Below are 19130 nucleotides of genomic sequence, written 5' to 3' on the forward strand. Positions count from 1 at the left end.
AAATGGACTCCATGTACCCTAGGTACGTAACTAATTGGATATTGGGTCACCTTATGAGCCCCTGTACAGTGTACTATAGGTACCCAGGGCATAGGTGCACCCAAGGCCTACCAGGGGCTGCAGCATATCTTTTGCCACCCCTGGCTGGCCATCCAAACTGACACAACTGGCTGATCACTCAGCTGGGGCAAGGTCGTGTAATCACCCCTTGCTTAGATATAGTATTCCTATGTCTAACTTTATATCTAGACACATATACACCTATAAGTCACTCCTATGGTAGACCTTAACAATCCTGAAGGCAGAGTGCTTGGTTTTATGTGAGATGGTGCTCTAGCATGAGATGAGCCTGTCTGCAGCTTTCAGAACCATGTCCTTATAGCTGTTCTAGGATATTGCCACACCATATACTCTTAAGTGCATTATGAACCTCGCGGTCAGATGCTAACTTTGGTTTGGCTTTATCAAAACATGTTGTGTAAGGTGTCATACGCTTTGGAATACTACCCCCACGCCAGTTCTGGTGACGGGGTAGCATTCCACCCTTCTAGAGGGAGAAGACATGTTACTTCCATTAATCCCGGTTAAAGTTAACCAGAGCCTCAGCATCACAAAATGGATGCTGCTGCCACAGACACAAGTCTGACCTCCTGCTGCTGGGAGTCCTTCCAGCGAGGGAGGCTTGGACAATAGGTTTCCTGTCACAGGGAGGTGCTAGCACCACCCCAGACAGGCTATAGTGTATTGGGGCAGGGAGGGCTGAATGAAATGAGACACTGCCTGGGGCACACAAGGTGTCCCATGCATAGTCCAGTTCAAACCGGTAATGGGGCACTCCAGCCCCAGCTCTTGCGCGAAACTGGACAACGGGAAAGGGGTGTAACCACCCCCTTCCTGGGTCCCACCCATAGAAGGGACCTAGCAGGTAATCCAGCCCCTAGATTTGGTATTTAGGTAGGAGCTGAGTTCCAAGACTTTGGATTTATCCTGACTGAAACTCTGATACGAAACTCTGGACCTTTGACATCCTACTCGACATAGAAGACTGAAGAATCTCCCTTGTGGTCAAGGAGTGACCACCCTGTGCAAGCAGACACCATCAATCGCTCAATGGTTTGCTTTGTCGTTGCTCCCGCCGGAGCCCGAACACAGAGCCTGACAAGACCCGGACTTCCAGACTTCCTTTAGCCCGATCCACAGCCACAGCAAAGCTGAGACCCGTGGAGGCGACGCGAGACGTGGGACCGGCCATCTTGGAAAGCCAGCGAAACGCTTTCCGTGCAGCTTCTGAGGCACCCTTGAAATTGTGCATTGGGGATTGAGAAGCCCCAGCCCCGAGCATTGACTGCACCAAAGATCACCTCTCCACACTCACCGAGTGCTGCATTGGGCCCTTTTGCATTTTCCTGCTTGATGCGTCTGTCCGGTCACTTGCCCGTTGGCTAGTGGCCTCTGTGATGACGAAACCCAAAATCTACACCACTGGTCTGGTTGCTCCAGACTGGCCCTTGCTTCCCTGTGAAGGAGAAGCCCTTCAGTCCTTGCTGGCCTGAGTAAAAAGCCATCTTTGATTCCTGCGTGGGTTGCATTTGCCAAGGCCTGTTGACTCTGAATCGAGAACCGACACTGCCAACAGTGAGAACCTTTGTGGGACAGTCCGTGCCCAGCTCCTGGTTGTCGTCAACACCTCCTGGTCCACGGTGCAGCGGAGACAAGCTTCACAACAGCACCTGATTGTTTCCCGACATCGCCTGGTTCCTTCCTGGTTCCATCCTGGTCACTGGCTAGTGACCCAGACTCTGTCCCCTCTGCTTTCAGGTACTCTTCATCCTCGATCCGCCCTTGGATCCAACCGGACTCTTCTCTCCTGGTCGTCTGCAGCATCTTTTCTCCAAGGCTCCATAGAACTCCACACCGAAACCCGACACACTTTGGGACCTATGCACCTGCTTCCTGTGGGTGAGGTAACGTGAGTACTGCGGTGCTCCTGTGAAGATTTACTCTCCTAGTGTCTTAGTTTCAAGTGGTTAGTTCCTAGTCCAGTCGGAAGACTCCCAAATCTTTAACTTTCTAACTTTACGCACCCATTGACTTCTATGTGTGCACGTGTGTGAATTTAGACACTGCACCCGCATCCCGTGGGCCTCCTTCTCCCTAACTACTGTTAGTCCAGTGTAGCCACAGCTATTCCCAAGGCCCTAGGCCTTTCCATTGTTCGTGATGTGGTTCTTATACCACTATTTTAGTATATGGTTTAGCGGGCCACCAGGGCCTATCCATATTGTGCAGCTTATTGTATGTTATATTGAGTTACTTGTTATGCGCTTGTGCCTCTGCCCTCATAAAGAGTTCAGAGGATTGATTTAGAAATAAATACATATATATTTTGAATATATAACCTGTGTAGTGTCCTTTCATTTGGCATTAAAAGGTTTGCATTTGGTAAAACCGCTGGCTTCACATGCCCTCTTGAGTTTAGCCTAAGACTGCTTTTGTCCATGTTACCCCTAGGATAGCTGGTCTATAAGGTTGACTTTACAACCATCACCATAAGGGTTGTTTGGACTGGTGCAAGGTGCTCACTAGAATAGTGAACATCATACACCAGGCCAACTTCTCACAGGCGCCACACAACAAAACGTGCCAGAAAGATCGGTTGATTAAAGTGCCCACAGATGGCATTAATGCATCTGGCTAAATCTGCTCAAACTTAATCCCACTCCGGGGATGGGATGGCATGGCCTGCAAGCAAACACCGGTTACTGCTCTAAAAGGAGGCATTGGACTCGGTTTCCAGCCGCGGTCGGTAGTAGGAGTTTCTGCAGGGTGGTGACGTGGGGAGGGGGAGGGGCAGGGTGGGGGGGTAGTAATGTATGGATTACGGAGTTTTACAGGTAAGTAAACATTGAAATAAATACAAAGAATTTCGTTGCGTGCGCTGCATCACCAAATGTGATGCAGTGCGCGCAACGAAATTCGTTTTATTTATTTATATGTTTACTTCCCTGTTAAACTCCGTAATCCATACATTACTACCCCCCACCCTGCCCCTCCCCCTCCCGACGTCACCGCCCTGCAGAAACTCCTCCTACCGACCGCGGCTGTCGGTTTCGCTCTAATCTGTACTTCCTGTACTGGACACGTGGTCCCACAGAAAGGGCCGTTCCTTGGGCACACACAAGCTCCATGGGAGTCGGTTTCCCGGCATGTCATAAGGCGTGGCAATGCCCCCCTCTACCCCTAGAGGGCCACCGACACTAATAACCTGCAGTAACACCTGGCTAGAAATAGACATGCCCGCGGTTTCTGGCACGGAACTTTCCCTGTGAACCCCCTCCTCCCTTTAACCTGGGCTGCATAAATAGACCATGTTCACTCCAATCCAGTGTCCTTAGATAGGATATACGGGTTAAGATGTTAGTAGGCCTTGCACCAAACCACCCTCCGACAATCTGATCCCCAGTGCCTATGTCAATTTGGGTGAACTATTTGGGGTAGTTGGGGGGGGGGGCGATGGTACTCAACAACTTAATCCTGCCTAGATCCGACATTAAATCTTTCAGGGTATTGGGTTAATGACCCCAATCAAGAAAAAAAGGAGAAAAACACGATTCAAGCCCTATCGTGGCCAAACCAAAGGTCCTCCCTAAACTGCAAAATGTGTCATCTCATATCCCCAAGACCCTCTGGCCCACAGAAGCACTTGTCTTAGCACTTGCTTGAGACACCAGAGGCCTCATGAACCACAGGGGTAGTTTTCCCAAGCAAAGCAGATTCCCTTCAACTGCAAGAACACTTAAATCTGCCACAAACCTGCTCTGGGTATCAAGTGCAGTCATGCGTGAGCTCGCAGTACATCTGCCCCACAAAGACAGCCACCTGAAATCCCACAACCTGAGAACCACAAGAGGTGTTGTCTCAGACCCACAGCATCCTTTACTTAAAGAACGGTCACACATTCGCCACAATCTCACTCAAAGGCCAGAAGCAGCCACCTCACATTATCCCTCCATCAAGAGTGGTTACTTACCTGTGGCCAGCAGCCCGCCTTTCACCCCAAAAGCAGTTACTGTGGTTCTGGATCACATGAAAAGCCATGCCAGACCCCACAGCCCTGCTAGGACACAAGAACAATCTTCTCAATCCTTGCAAAGCCCATAGACTATAACAGCATTCGCCCAAAGCTCACAGTATCCCGTCAGACCCCAAGAGGGGTCACGTGATACGCACTGCCTCCTTCGACCAGTGTGGCTTCAAACATCGCTGTTAACCAATTTTTACTTTGTCAATGTATGTTGGCTTTTGTAAAATTTTATTGTTTGGGACTAACAGTTACCTTAACCCCTTTCCATGGCGCCCCACTCAGAACAAATGCTCTTTTCATCTGGTTATAGCAGTTGTGTGAGGCTAAATGAGAAGAGTTAATATAACACCCAGGATAATGTGCTGCATGGCTAAATACTTTAAAGTTTCCTGAAGGCGAGACCGTTGCATTGCAAATGCTTGTTTAGGACTTGTGGCCTGCTTAAAAGTCTTCATTTTTCTTTATTGTTTGACCTACTGTTGTTTATGATGTGACATGTGAGTGTTGTGGCCCGAGCAACAAAGATCTGCAAACAAACGTGCCACGGAGCCTTTGGCTCGATCTGTGTAAATAAACTGTGGCGCCACACCTCCAGTCAGGGAGCGGTGCACAGCTGCACGAGAGCTGGACAGTGCCGCAAAGGCTGATGGGAGCATGATCTGTGCATGCTTTTCATTCCATAATGAATACTGCTGGTTGTGCCCAACTCGGTGCAGATAGAACTGCATCAAAACTGCTGAGTTGTCCATCAGCTAAGGCAATGGCCAGGCCCATTAGTAGCAGTTTATTATCAGGTTCTCCTGTTTTTCCCCTCACCGTACCAGCCAGCAGTGATAAGGATTTGTCTGAGGCAGACGTGTCCTCCCGGCAAGCCTGGGCAGGAAAGAAGAAAGCATGGCAGAGGCAAGAACGACAATCAAATAAAGTAGTTTTAGAATACGTTAAATTGGCATCGCCTAGTTTAACTGAAGCAGCCTGAGACAACATCTCTTCACATACACGTTTGATGTCTTTGCAGATGCAGAGAAAAAACACGTTTTTCTAAAACGTTGACCAAATTGCTTTGATAAAAGAACTTTATTTCATTGTTAAATTACATAACGTTTTTAATTATGTTGATTAGTGCTTCAATTGGGATGAAAATGGTGTGGGGGTGTCTAAAATAGGCGTGGCCAAAGAAATGTAATTGACATTCCTTTCCAAATGGATTGGCTTATGTAATTAAGGTTGTGCAATAAAACATGTAACCTAATAGCCTGTGCTTCACACATCATGCCACCTAACAGATATATAGGTGCTTCTTTGTGAGTTTTCATTTGTTTCCAAACATGTATATCGCATCAAAGGGCATATGCCTAAAACAATCCGACCTACTAGCTTTCTTAGTGTCTGTTAGCAGTATCAAATACATTGGCAACAGCAAATATTTTGTAGTGAATAAGAGGAACTGAAAATATGAGACTCTGATTAATGATTAGCAAGGTCTGTGCAAAGGGTAGTTCTCTCCAGGGTATCTCAATCACTCGTTTTCTTCCCCTTTTACTTTCCTGTGCAAACTGTCATTCTGGTAGGCATAAACACCCTTTTCTCGCCTCCGTCTATCTGAAATCCTCTATCTACATATCAAACCTGTTGTCTCTGTCCTCCTTTGCATCGTTTCACTCTCCTGCCTGTAATTCCTTTAATCCACCCCCCACGTCACCACCTCTCACATAAATGTAACCTATCCACTCATCTATAGGGATTGCAGTTTCTTTTTTCTTGGTTGCTGGCAATATTTCCATAGTTGACCACCCCTTCATACACTTCACAATAGAATTGTGAATACAACTGGGACATATGTGACTATCGCTGTAGTTCCTCTGCTTAGAGGGCAAACATTGTATGTGCATGGGGCCTGCACACCATTATAATGTACGGACTGCCACCGTGAGAAATTCAGACTGCCTTCAGCTTTAGCAGCAGAGCTCTAAATCATGCCCTGTCATAAACATCCCCCACAACCTGAATTCAGAAGGAATCTGGGAGGTGAGACTGTTTACAGTATGCATTATACAAAAGTCATATATTGCATGATAAAAAATATACACATGAAAAAACATCTGGAAAAAGAAAGTACTCTTATGGTCTGTAACATGAAGTCAAAAATATCAATTGTAAACAGGGACGACATTGCTGACAAGGATTACCTCAAAGGTTTTTACCGTCATTGGAAAATCAATCAGTGTTTTTGCCTGTAAAGTTAAGGCCATGAGTACCTAGCCCGAAATGGACTCATTTTTAAGTCAGTATTTTCATACTGCCAGGTCTAAGATCCATCAGGGTCATGATTGTGATGCCAATGACCTCTAGGTAAGCACTGTTGGCCCCCTGAAATATGACTACAAGGCTTGTACAGAAGACCCCTCTGCAAGTATAACTACTTTTACCTTCAGAAACACCTTTTTTAAAGTATTTCTAGTTAAGTACTTGTATTGTGCTGAAAATAGGTGTAATCTCAGCACAATAAAGTATTCTACTACAAGGTCAACAATGCAATACAAGACCAGAAAACGGCAATGGGCTCTTCAAGCCCAGATGCAGACCTGAATGTCATTGATGATGTGTTGTTGCGTGTCTCTCCTTCGCTTTGGTTATGCTCTGTGTGCCAATAAGTGTTGTGAATTGGGGGGATTGTTAGGCGTACTACACTTAATAGGTCTGTTGTTGAGTGGGGTGAGGACATGCCTTGGACATAGCAGCACTGTTTCTCAACTTCCTTTCACTCCTATCTGGGTCATGTGTCCATATATGTTTGATTGCTCATACCTGCCAGGGCCCATGTCATGTGCGGCATCATCTGCCAGTCCTCGCTTTTTGCCAAAAGCCAAGGGCCATATGTACAGAATTTAGGTATTGTGAGCTCCTAATTGCGATTCTTTGTGCATCACAATTAGGAAATCGCAATTCTAAATGTACTAAAATGAACCAGTTAGTTATAGCGATTATCCTTGTCACAGCATAGCATTCTGCTGATGACAAGGCGAGGCTTCACAAAGGGCCATCAGACCAATGGTGTAACTCTGCGCAGTGAAAAGTGTATTTTTAGATCCTCTGAAGTTGAGTACCTGGGGCATGTGTTGACTTCGGATGGTATCAAGCCAATACCAGGTTTAGTGGATAGCATCCTCAATGCTTCCTCACCCAAGGATCTAGACCAGTGTGAGTTGTTTCTTGGAATGTGTGAGTTGTATTCCAAATTTCTCCACGTTTGCTAACAAGATTGAATGTTTTAGACCTTTATTAAGGAAAGGCTCAGATTTTCTATGGAGTGAGGAATGTGAGACAACATTACTCAAAATTAAGAAACTACTATCAGAAGCCCCTGCCCTACAACCTTTTTACAGAAGGTAATGTTTGTCACATAACTGTAGGCACCAGTGCTTACAGACTTTGTGCAGTTCTGTCGCAATTTGACAACCAAAAGCAGAAACGATTGGGGTTGCCTCCCGCACACTTCGTGATTGAAAAAGAAATGCTAAACACACAAGATGATGGACTGAATGTTGCACAATGGCAAAACATTCACCCCCAGTCAAAGATCTGGGTTTAATCCATCGTTATTTTGCTCACCAAACCACCCCAGTTCAGACATGCCATATGCAAATCAGTCTTGACCCTGTGCCTCATGGGAACAGTCCAGCCCGAACTGCCAAGCCATGTCTTCTCTGGACCGGAATCACGCATCCTAGGACCGGTTTCTGGCTATCAGCCGTCTTCAGCCAGGATAGATTGACTACAGTGGCTTAGTGAGCTCTAGACACACGTCTGGGCATACCCTTCCCACATAGGGTGAACAGCAAAACACACAAGATGATGAACTGAATGTTGCACAATGGCAAAACATTCACCCCCAGTCACAGATCTGGGTTTAATCCATCGTTATTTTGCTCACTAAACCACCCCATTTCAGACATGCCATATGCAATTCAGTCTTGACCCTGTGCCTCATGGGAACAGTCCAGCCTGAACTGCCAAGCCATGTCTTCTCTGGACCGGACTTAACGCAGCCTAGGACCGGTTTCTGGCTATCAGCCGTCTTCAGCGAGGATAGCTTGACTCCAGTGGCTTAGTGACCTCGGGACCCACGTCTGGGCATACCCTTCCCACATAGGGTGAACAGCAAAACACACAAGATGATGGACTGAATGTTGCACAATGGCAAACCATTCAAAAGAATGCTGGCTTATGTATGGGGAGTAGAGAAATGTCACCTGTAAATCTGGGGCCATCCTTCAATTAGATCATAGGCCACTCATAGACATTCTTTCTGGTGAAAAGATTAAACAATCTACATCAAGGTTAGCAAAATTGGCTAAAAAGCTTTTGGAGTATAGCTTCCGTCAGGAATACATTCCTCGACCCTGCAATGTGCAAGCTCATTGTTTATCTCATCTTCCCATTTAATGTGATGAAGACTGTGATTTTGTCGACACTGACAAGTGTAAGATCACAAACTGTGGGATTGGCACTGTGTTGTGTGAGAGTGAGGAAAAGTGGAAAGCTCAATTGTCCCATCATAGTACCATTCAAAGGGTAATTGATTTCATGAATAGGGAGTGGGCAAAGGAGAAAACCCTCCATCCTGTTCTCCAACTCTTTTGCAAAATTGCCAATGAACTGTCTGAAGTTGATTGTTTGTTATTTTGTGGTGAGAAGCTAATTTCTCCCACTAAATTGAGACACTGAATTATATAATCATCTCACAGGGGTCACACTAACAAAAAAAGAATAAGAGAAGAGTCTGGTGGCCCAGCATGGATTCCGCAATACAAAAGGGGGCCGCCCAAACCAGCCATGTGCACTCTGCCCTTCTCCATGCAGGCTGCATTGAGAGCATGGCCTCCCCATAAGCCGCTGGCTGGGCGGCATCCTGACCAATCACAAGGTAAGTTTCATTATTTTATCATTATTATTAAATTAAACCCCCCTCCCTGCGTGACCCCCCGCTCCCCATGCAATCCCCCGCCTGTGAGCCATGCCAGCCGCGACTGGTGGTACCACCAGTATCAGGTGAGTATTCATCAGTTATCAGCCAGATTGGATATTAATCGAGCTTCGATCAGACAATGGTCATGGACCAACCAAGTTAACGCAGTGTGGTAGCTGTGAACTTCTGGCTTGTATCTGATTGCTAGAATACCCCATGGGCCGATCAATTGGAGCAGGTATGTTGCTTGTGTTACTTGCATGGTAGTTCTATTCTTTAAGGAGAGATCAAGGAGTGTGTATGTGTCCAACTCTGTGAGTTACGAGGGTGGCTGAGTTTCAGAGGTCAGTGTGGGTAAGTCGTCCTGTAAATTGTAGAGGGCCTAGATTTTGTAAGTGGCCTGGATAAGAAATCCAGTTCTTATGGCAGATAATGAGGTGTAATTGATTGTGATTGATTTCTAATGAAATTGGTATTTCATCAAGGATATGACTCTTAAACACCACTATGTGGTTGCATATTTTTCTATGGTGAATCATTTAGATCAATGTATCAACCAAATAGTGAAAGAATGCCCACAGAAAATGTTGAAAATGTTGCCTTTTCTGAAAAGTCATCCTAGATGTTTTTGCCTTTTGCTGAATCCTATTTTTGCTGACGAAAGATCTCTGTGCACTTTTCCCCTGTGAACAAGTGGTAATGTGCTTGTGCATCTCCTTTCAACACGATGACATTGGTATACACTTAATTGGCATATTTAACTTAACTATAAGTACTTAGCATATGGTACCAAGGTGTACCCAGGGCCTGTAAGTTAAATGTCACAAGTGGACTGCAGCATCCATTGCGCCATCCACTACAGTGATAATTTAAATATGAGTGCAGGCCTTCCAACAGTAGCCTGACTGTGCAGGACTCAATCTGTCAAAATTCAACTTTTGACAGGCCTAACACTTCCTTTTTAATATGAAGATCTTATTGCTCTTAATGCAGCAAGCATGATATTTAAAAGTAGGATACATAAATGTTTAATGTTAAACCCTAAAGGCTATTTTCACTGTAGCAGGGTTGGCTGTTCTATTCGAAAGCATTGGGAAGGTTTAGTTTAATAAATGCTATTTCCGCCTAGGAAATAGCTACAAATGTAGTTTTTAGACTTTATGAAATATTTACTACAGATTAATTTCACTAGTGCAGTTGGATTTGTAATAAATATTTTGGAAAGAAAGCTTTCAAAAAGTTACTTTTGCCCAGCATGAAGACCCTGGAAGCTAAAACTGAATTTTGCCTGCCAGTATTTAGCATTTCAATAGGCTCAAATGAGGTGTGAACTCGTTCTTAAGACAGGGCTATAAAGCCTTGGGAGTGGGGCGGTATTGTGCTCTTGACAGGATGGTCTGTAGGCTGGACCCAGGACTTAATTAACTTCAAAGAGGCCAACACTGTCACAATCAGATGTAGATAACACCCAGACCTGCATCCTTTTTCTGTTGCTCAGTCAGACTGGCCTCTACCACAGGGGGCCTCTTGTTCGCATCATAGTGTCAGATCTGGCTGGAGTGTCAAGACCTGTTTGACAGGTCTCCTCTGGTATTTCATATGACACTTGGGGTACACTTTAAAGAGGCCACCTCTATCACCTGCAAATGTTAGTTGGCACATGGGTAGGGCCCTTCTTTTGTCCTTTCAGTCTGTCAGGCTCCAATTATAGTGGGTCTCTTTTTGACATTGCAGTGTCACATCCTGTTTGACAGGTCTGCTGGGTTTACATATAACATGTAGGGCACACTTCAAAGGAGGGATACAGAATGCTAAAACTATTTTCCTGTATCCACTGTCTGGATGATGAAAGCTCAGCTTTGTTCTATCAGGTTTCTGTTGTGGAGTTTCTCTGGGATACAGGGTCAGCCTAAAACTCGATTTTAGTGTTAGGTGTGGTAGGAAACTAGGATTACCATATTATGCTCCTCACGCACATCCCAGCATTCAGAGCCCAAGTTTAATGTGGCCGAAGTCTTCCAATATCTTGAAAATGCTTAAAGTGGATAGCATTATCCCACCAAACCTGTACTCCATTGATTAGGGTGTCCCTAGGCATCATTCCTACCCACTAGTTTGTGCCAGGCATACATGTGGCACCACCAGATACCCACTTAAGAACACTCCAGGACATAAGAAAGATCAAAAGAGGACTGAACTTGCTGTCTGCGACCTGAGAAGAGTCATGGAGGACTGGACATGCTCTCTCTCTTGCACCAAAGACCAAGAAAGTAGACTCCAAGGGTCATAAGGATGACCTTCAGTTCAAGCTACAAGGATACAACAAGCTCCAAGAGGAGGCCTTTCCTGCAATTGCCCAGATGATCAGTGTCAACTGGACTTGGACTGGACTCTACCTACCACCTTGTGAGTCTTTAAGTGTTTCCCCTGAAGTCTTCGGAGCTTTAGAAGTGTACGCCTTTTGGTGGATTGGGACCTAAAGGACTAGTGTCAGAAGGTAGAATATTTAACTGGGGCAACCCTGGTTAATGTATCAGATCTGCACTCCGCGTCGGTCAACATCACATTGCACCTAAGCCCTGTCCTACTGCGATCATTGACCATCATTGGCCATTTATTCTTCTTTATGTTATTCCTACTTAAAACGTTAAAAATGCGTATCCCCTGTTCCCCTTTTTGGATTTTTGTCATTTTTATGTCATATTGTTTATTAATTTTTCCTCTATTTTCACATTCATTTTGGGATTTTTATTATTTAGCATTTTTACTTTATTACTGTTTTAGTATTACATAAATGCTTTGGACATTGCTTCTAATTTGGTACCCTGTGTCAAATTGAAAGGGCAAGAATGTGTCATATATACCAAGATATGGCGCATTCCTGCTCTCTCCCTGTGCTGGCACACAATGCGCTGCCTAGCACCAACGCAGGTTCCCTTGTGCCATGGTGCAAGAGTGCCTGCGTTAGCAGCAGGATTGTTTTCCTCTTTCTACGTGTGCCGCAAAATGCAGCACATGTAGAAAAAGAAAACGGAGATGAAAAATAAAGATATTCCACCTTGTTGCGCCTTTTTTAGAAGGCTGTACAATTTTGAAGCATTCCCAAATTTATTAGTCTTGGTAAATCTGGGAATGCGCCAAAAAGCATGTGTGGAAGCATGGGAACACCCATGCTCCATCCATGTAACGCCTTCCCGGCGCAGAGTGATGTAAGGCAGCGACTTGTGCTGCCTCGCGTTACTCTCGATTTGCCACACATGCAGGGCCCACAAGGCGGCCTCACGTGGCTTAATAAATCTGACTCAAAGACAGTGTTGCTCTTGCATCAATCCTTTGATCAATCTGGGCCCTGCTGCTTGTGTACAATAAAATCCTGACACAAACAGAACTATGGGGCTCTGCAACATACAGCGCTATGGGAGCCTTTGTGATCCTGACCAGTACTGTACTATACATGTGCAGCGCCGTGAGATCCCCCACACTTTCAGCAATATGGGATCCTGATACAGCACTGTGGGATGGATATAGCTAAACCAATCCTATGGAATCCTGACCTGAAACATTCAGCACTATAGTATTCTATGGGATCCTCACAGATATTTTACTTTCGATTGTCACAAATTAGCACTATGGGATCATGATAAAGCATTGGAAATCCTAACACATAGTGAACGATGGAATCCTGTAGGATCCTGATACTTACATCACTGGGACCTCCTACATGAGCCTGACAATTACTACACTGTGAGATCCCGGAACACCAACCACTATATGATCCTCCCAAAAAATATTATATCCTGACAGGCAAAATTCTATACGAATCTTAAATACAGAGCACTTTGGGATCCAAACACTTAGCAAACTATGTGATCCTGACAATTATAGCCCTATGGGATCCTGTAGCATACTGGCACACACAGCACTAGGTTTCAAGGTTTTTAATAACTGTACAATTAATTAAAATCTTTACAGTAAAAATAAAAGTACAGAGAGCAGTAATTCTAAAACTTCTTTGCTTGTTTAAAAGACGGTGTAGGCCCATTCTAGTTAAAATAAATGAAAAAAGTGAAAAACAAAATAAGGAAGAGGGGTATAGCTCCCCCAGTCTTAGTCCCATTTAATTGACCTTACCCAGCCTTGTATGCATGGGAATGAGTCTTTGCTTTCTTTCATAGGGGGGTGTAAAAGTGGCACTGTCAGTGATAAACGTCACAAGTTCACATCGACCCAAATCATTTGCGTTTGGGGTGAACTTCCTGAGTGATGGAAGGCTCTCATTATGGGTTTTTAGTGCTAGTCTAAATTGGTGCACGAGTTTTGCCAATCTCGCTAATGTCATTGTGGTGGTGGTTGACAAACACAGGGCTGATGCTTCCGAGCATGTTGTTATGCTCTGATTGAGGCAGGTCGGGCGCAGCAGTCGCCGGCGTTCATTCTTAAAATCAGGGCAGCAGCAGAGAAGAAGCAGCCAGGATTCCCGTTTGTACGTGCATAGCCTGCAGGATATGGAGTCCCCTCTTTGGGCCCAGGCGGGGTTGTAGCCTGCTATCCCAAGCGTGATCAGCCTCATGGCTAGAATTTTGCTACTGGCCTGTGTTGTAATAGCCTCGCTTAGGTATGGTTGGGCTTTGCCCGCAGTGTATGATTCATTTAAGGGTTCCAAAATGGAACTTCGGCGGAGGGATTTATAATTGAGTTCAAAGGAGATTTCACGCACTTGTTTGTTAATGGCTCTCTTCCAAACATTCAGCGGGATATCCTGCCGCGCGAAATTTTCTTCCACTAATTTGAGAGCTTTAGTTGCATTTCCCAGCCTGGAGTACCATGTCGATGCCAGGTGTTCAAAGATGGATCTCAAGTGCTGTTTTAAGGAGTTATCCGGGGCTTTTAATACCCTTAAGTACAGCTTGATAAGCTCCCCCTGGCCGATCACGTCTGGCCTCGCTAGGCCAAGCTCCAGTCTCAGCCTGGTTCTTCTTGCGGACCTTGGTATATGCAGCACAGACTTGTAAGCCTTAGCTTGGGCGGAGTTGAGAAGGGCATCCAGCTTCCCGGGGAAAGCCAAATGTCCGTAGAAGATTGCAGGAAGAAGCTTTGCTCTTAAAGCTATCAGTATTGGACTTGCAGAGGGGCTAATAAGATGCTGTCTTAGTTGTCTTAGCAAATGTGTTACTTTGTTGGCTTTCGAAGCCAGCTGATTGAGGTGAACATTTGCTTTGGCCCATTCCGAGAACCAGACCCCCAGGTAGTTGTAGGAGGCCACTGAGTGAATTTGAGCATTTCCCAACTGCCACTGTGCTTGCCGTTTCTGGTGGTAAGAACCGAAGATAATGACCTTAGTTTTCCCTTTGTTAACTGTCAGGCTGTTGGCGATGTTGAAGCTATTTAGGGCCGTTAGAGCACTTTGAAGGCCTATCTTCGTATAATCCATTATGGCTGTGTCATCGGCATACTGTAAAACTGGTAGCCTTAGTCTTCCTAATTTGGGGGCTACTAGACTGGTACCTTTTAGGGCCTCACCCAAATCCGCGGTATATAGATTAAATAGAATGGGGGCCAGCACGCACCCTTGCTTCAGCCCGTTTGTTGTGGCTATTTTGCGAGTACGAGTGCTTGTTTTAACCCACACCCAGGTGGCCTCATATAGTGACATAATTGCCTTCAAGAGTTTCGGTGGTATCCCCCACTTTTCCAGTTTCCACCATAGGCGTTTTCTGTCCACTTTGTCAATTGCTGTACTGTAGTCCACAAAGCAGCAGAATAGTGGAGGGTGATTCTTCGAGGTTGCCTTAGCTGAGAGATGTGCTAACGCCAGGACGTTGTCCATTGTAGATGCCTTAGACCTGAAGCCAGTCTGATACGTAGGTATTATATTTTCCTCTTCTGCCCATTTTTCTAGGTCGCTGAGTAGTAGGTGTGCATATGCTTTGGCCTCCAGGTCGAGCAGGGCGATGAGTCTGTAGTTCGAAGGCTCTAAGCGGTCACCTTTTTTAAAGATTGGAAACAGTATAGAGCCCCTCCAAGAGTCGGGGATTATAGCGGTCTGATAGGTGTAGTTGAAGAGCCGAGTTAGGAGTGTATCCCAGAACTCTGGCACCTGTTTAAAAACCGGCGCTAGAATCCCGTTGGGCCCCGGCGCACCGTCATTCCTCATTCGCTTGATGGTGTTGATGACCTTTCTAATATTCGTCCAGGTTGATGTGGTATCATCAGCATCGGCCGGGGGGCTGCTGCCACTTGGGTTGTTGCCTGGGCTTGAGATGGCTGCATCTGACTGGGGGCAGGACTGATGGGGTCGTCGGGTGGCTCCGCCTTATCGGTTAACGAGAGTTCATTACTGGGGACTGTATTGTATAGCTGTTTCACATGTAGGATCCATTCTTTTTCAGCAACCCCGTTTTCTCTCGTTGGGCCTCGGTTACTCAGCTGGTTGATAAATCTCCAGAGTTGTGCATGGTTCTTTTGTTTGAGGAGGGAGAAAACTTTTAGCCATTTGCTTTCCGTGTCTGTTTTTTTAAGTTCCCATAGCTTCTTCCTTAGGGAGGCCCTCAGTTCCGATATTGATGGCCCTACTGTTTGGCAGCCCCCTCTTTTCTTTACTGTGCGAGCCTTGTGCAGGACTCGTTTAAGTTCCCTTACCTCCTGAGGGCAGGTGTACCTATTCTTGGGAAGGACTATTTTCATTGAATTTTGTGGTTCGGACTTACCAAGTTTGTTTTGTATATCCATGATAATTTGCTCCCATCCTATTGTGGGGGAGTCAAATGCAAGCTGACTCCCTTGCTGTATCTGGCCCAGCCATGAATGAAGTTTCCCCTCTGTCTTGTCTGTCCACTTGATTCTCCGCAGGACAGTGTGTGTCTCCTCCCCTCTTGACTCCCCAATGGGTAGATAAAGGGTGGCGGCAGGTACGACCAGCTGGAATGAAGCTCTTAGTGGCCTGTCAGTACTTCACTTATCAAGATGTAGTCGATTCGGGACACATTCCGAAAAGTGGGCTGTGGCTGCCAGGTACTCGATCGAGATGTTTTCTGTGCATGGGTTGATGTCAATTTGTAGCTGAGGAAGAGGTCGCGCAGGGGAGCCGCCCTTCCTGATCCTTGTGGAAGGGTTTTCGGATTGTCTAGATGTTTTAGGTTGAAGTCCCCTGCTAAAATGACCTGGTGTGTTTTATATTTATTTAACAAGTCCTCCAGATTTGAAGCCAGTGCCTCCAGCTGATCTTTCATTAAGGTCTGTGCGGGGTTAATGTAGCAGTTTAGTACTAGCAGATGGATTGGATGTTTGGTGAGACTCGGACCCCTTATCTGTAGCGCTTGTAGACCGAGTAAATTCGTGTTGATGGTAGTAGCAGCGAGGTCACACTCATGTTTTATGAAAATTGATAGACCGCCTGCTGGACAACCAAAGATGTTCCTTTTCGTTGCTGGTACTTGGAATTCGTAATATCCCGCCAGAGGGGTTGGGTCAGGGCCCAGGTTTCTTGGAGACAAATTAGGTCGCCACATTCCAAGAACAGCTTCAAATTTTCATTGTTGCAGATTTTACTAATCCCTGCTATGTTCCAAGAGATTACAGATAATTGTGACTTTGCAGTGGTACCGAGCCTGACATCCCCACTTCGGGGCAGACTTTTGTCACTGTTAGGAGTCCGAGTCCTCCTGCTTCCGAGACCCTTTTGCTCAGGGGTGGGGGAGATGTTGTGTATGACTCATTGATTATTTTCACATAGGATTCTGATTCTTGAGGGTGTCCTTTGGCCCGTCTGGCTTCTGTTTGGGGGACCCAAACTGGTGGTCCCTTTTAGGACAGATCGGGTGGCCTTTCTCCCGCTGTTCGGGACCAAGACGAATGGATATTTTGGGGGTGATAGTATCTGAACTTCAATGCCCCACTCCGCTAGTAGGATGGAGTTTTGCTCGATGGCTTGCTGTATTTCTTTATTCTTCAATCCCACCACGGTGGAGTCTCCGTGTGTATCCCCTTTGAAACTCACGAATTTCACCCATTCTAAGTCCCCTGATTGTATCTTGTACAGGGTGTCCAGATGTTTGAAGAGGCGTAGGAGGTTGCTCCGTTTCAGGATGTTGTGACGTCCTGCGCTGAGGAATCTTGGAGTAAGAACCACCTCATAGACAGCTGCAAGTGCGCTCAAATGTTGCTCCCCAGCTCCCTCTTTTGTCGCTGCTTCTGCTGGAGTGGGCACTAACCTGCTACTGCCTGGGAGGATTGAGGGCGAGCCTCCTTGCAGCCTCTTGGTTTGGTCGTTGTTGATCCTAGTTGAGAGCTGAGGGCTTGTTTTGCAAATGATGCAGATTGGCTGCTTGTGGCAAGGATATCGACGAAGTTGGCTGTAAAGGCTGTCTTGGCTCTGATAGGCGTGGTTCGGCCTTTGGCTGATTTACCGTAGGGATAGTTTGCATTACTGGTGGCTTTTCACCCTTTACACTAGGGGAGTTTGGTGGTGTGATTTGTTTGTGTTGCTCTCCCTTTGGTGGGGAGACCGGGGGAGTTCTGTTACCCCAGTTTTTGTCTGTGAATATTGGATACAGCTGAATTGCTTTTGCTTTTGTCCCCTCCTTCAAAGGTGGATGCTTGAGCTTTAATAACTGTGGTTGTCTCACTTTTAGCTTTAAATTTTTTCTGTTGCTTTTTTAACTTCTTTTTTGCTCTCCTTGACAGTGGGAGGTTCTGTGTGTCTGTTAGAACTGACGAGTCTTCCAGCCTAGCTGTTCCGATGTCGTCGCTGTCCATGTAGTTTGAACTTTGGGCAGTTATAAATTCTGGTGAGCTGTTGACTGACCTGGCGCTCGTGAGCTCTATGCTTTTGCCTTTGTCAGCTGTGTCGTTCTTCCCCTTTCGGGCCCGCAGTGTCTGTGTCACTTTCGGGGTGTGACTGTTGTACTTTGCCCGCTCTTCCTGTTGTTTGACGTTGGTACTGCAGATCTCCCTTTTGCTATTTCCATTATTTCGGCTAGTATCTCAGGCAGAGAAGCCCACTTCTCGATGAGGTCTGAGCAGTGGCAGGAGCAGGCCCCCCAGTTGAGAAACTCATGCTGGGGGATCCTATTAGCCAGGGCCTTCACCTTAAAGCTTATATCAGCTAATCGCCCAGCTATTGCCTGTAGGAGGTCTATCTGTAGTTCCATCTTGGTGGATTGCCACAGGAGGGCTCTGTTAGTGTCATTGTTTGTCTCCAACTGAGATGGGTTGTCTGTGGTCGAGTCTGTACTGCTATTACGGTCAGGGTTCTCAGATTTCGTTTTGTGGGCCCAAAGAATTTCTTGGGGCCATGATGGAATAGGAGTTAGATCGAGGGTTCTTTCGATCTTTTGTTCAAGATTGTAAAGAAATGAGCCTGTAAGCTCCCCAACGGCTGGCAGCACTGAAACAGGGGAATCCAGTTGGGGTAACATTAAGTTGGAGTTCTTAAGCTCAAGATCCTGATCGTACCGGGAGATGCTCGAACCCGGATTCTGAGAATATGGGCCGGAGGCTTTTGACTGGTGAATTTGCACTATTGTGACTGCGGTGGGACCGCTTTCTGTGAGGACTGTGACTATGGTCTTGTGGCTTGTGATATCCTGCGTCTCATCAGTGGGCTGGGGGGAGAACTGGCCCATTGTAGTCCAGCTGTTGGCTTTAGGTGTGGGTGACCATGGGCAGTGCTGACCTGTGCACTGACCTGTTCCTGAGCGACCCTGGGTTCCTCGCAGAAGGGCGTCGCAGTTTCAAGAGTGCAGCTGGTGTTGGACAGTCGCCCGCTGTGGATGTGTGTGCTGCTGCCTTGAACCGGGTCTGGGATGCCGGAGGTAGTAGACTGGCTGGAGCCGAGATTCCCGATTTTGGCGATCCCTTTTCTTAAAAAAGTGTGTGATAGTTCCTCTTTGGTCTTCCTCTTGTGACCTTTCTTTTGGGCTGACAGTTAGTGATTTACTCCTTGTCATCCGAAATGTCTTGCTGGTCGGTGATTGAGTCGTGAGGCTTTTTTCCGGAGACGTTGCCTGGCGGCCCTTCCTTTTGGCTCCCATGACCATGTGTCCTCCTGGTATTTACCTTGCCGCTGGTGAACGGTGT

The sequence above is a fragment of the Lissotriton helveticus genome, chromosome 1_1, assembly GCF_964261635.1.
Source record: "Lissotriton helveticus chromosome 1_1, aLisHel1.1, whole genome shotgun sequence".
NCBI classification, from domain to species: Eukaryota; Metazoa; Chordata; class Amphibia; order Caudata; family Salamandridae; genus Lissotriton; species Lissotriton helveticus.